Below are 2122 nucleotides of genomic sequence, written 5' to 3' on the forward strand. Positions count from 1 at the left end.
AGTGTCGTTATAATATCTTTTTAACTACTCGCGGTACGGGGAATCTGGTTTAAAGGGCCGCATAGGGTTGTTGGATTTCAGAAGTGCTATATGCCAAAATGGTCCTGCCCTCCGGTGTTTTATGTCTGGCCCCTGTCTGTACATAGTGGTTGGAAAGTATTGTTTAAACGCTTATATAATAATAATAATAATAATAATAATAATAATAATAATAATAATAATAATAATAATAATAAATAATAACAATAATAATAAGACTAATAATTAGTCACGGTAAATATTAGACTAAAATCTAGTGGTAATAATACTAGGTTTCATCGAAGGAAATTATTTTAAAGTAAACAAAGCGTTGTCCGAGTATTGAGTCACCACCTTATCAAGTGAGTGCATAGTTACTTTCATCTTACACATAGATATGAAGTATTTTATATAAATTACGTGCTATGTGTGCATATTATATGTATACTTGTTATCTTTGCTGGATGAACGATTTTATACATGTTTTAAATGATTTATATCTACAAAATATGTTGGGTAAAACATGGGTAGATGAATGATGAGGGATGAAAGCAAATATAGAGGAACATTGGCAGTATGGACATAGTGCCCTATATGTGCACATTGGCAGCAATGGACCTAGTACCCTATAGATGAGCGTTGGCAGCTACGCCACAATCTGTAGATGTTTTTGATCTACTCTAAACATCCTAGCAGCTGCGCTCTAAGGATACTATCGGAAGTTGTGCCTAATAGTGAGCATCATAACCCTGGCAGCTTCACCCAAAGGACAATATCGGCAGTTGCGCCTAATAGAGAATGTCATAATTATGGCAGTTGCGCCTAAACGATATATTGGCAGTTGTGCTTAATAGATAATATTGACAGCTGTGTCTTTGGCAACGATGGACTTCGTGCCTATTCCTTAGGATAATCCTTAGGAATGAATGGACGAGGAATAGCTTATTCTTAGGGTAAATCCTTAAGAATAAAGAAGATAATGGGGATGGGTAATTGGGTTAATTGTTTGATGATTAAACATAATAATTATATTATTGTGGGTTGAAAATCCTATGTACTCACCAGGTTTCCCAACCTGACCCACTCAGTTTATTTGTATCACAGATGTCGATATGAGGTTACATTACACTGAGGGATTAAGGAGATATAAATCACTACTGATAATGAATGTAAGTTCTGTTTATGCTTATGTTTCTGTATTGATGATGACATCCCAATATTTTAAAATGAATAAAAATACATTTCTTCGGAAATGCTTTGATAATGGATTTATCATGTTTTTCCGAGAACAAATTCCGCAACATTTTTATTAAAAGAGGTACTCTGATTTTTATAAAGCATAAACAAAATCGGTCTTTTCTGGCCGTAAAAATGGGGATGTCACATATTCCTAGGGTTGGCCGAAATTTGGTTGATCCTTAGGGTTTCTAGATTATTCCATGTGGATAATATGGATAATAAGGAAACTAGGTAAAGTAAAGATTTGAAATAATATTATTTTATTTCAAATTAGGGTTATCTAGAGTTTTCCTATCAGCTATAAAAGGAACCTTAGCCTATGATTTTCGGCCACTCTATTTCTAGTAAGGATAGCTAAAAATCTCATCCCCTCTCCTCTTTCTCCCCAAGTGTTATAATTGTTAGGCTTTGGGTACAAACCATCAGAGGCATTCGATTTCTAATGCTTGCTTTCTAAGAGCTTTTTGAAGAAGTATTTGGTTGATTATTTGTAATAACAATCAAAAGGTATGTAAACCCTAATCCCTTGTAATTTTTGGTTATAGTAGGGTTCCTTTAGGGTTCTTGATGTTCATAGATTGTTGCTATCAATAAAAAAAATTAGATCCAAATATGTTGCATGTGAACTTAAGGGTTAAGTTTTTCTGCCACATGTTTTAATTACAACCTATAAAACCCATCAATAGGTGATTTGTAGAGACAGTGTTGGAGCAGTGATCAGTTCAGCTATCTTTCAGACTGTGGGGTGAGTTCTTCCTCACTGTACTCGGGGGTCGAATGTGACATCCTCAATTTTACGGCCAGAAAAGACCAATTTGTTTATGCTTTATTTGAAAATCAGACTATCCTTTTGAACAAATATGTT

The sequence above is a fragment of the Lactuca virosa genome, chromosome 4 (genome assembly GCF_052849685.1).
Source record: "Lactuca virosa cultivar CGN04683 chromosome 4, Lactuca_virosa_CGN04683_v6, whole genome shotgun sequence".
Lineage (NCBI taxonomy): Eukaryota > Viridiplantae > Streptophyta > Magnoliopsida > Asterales > Asteraceae > Lactuca > Lactuca virosa.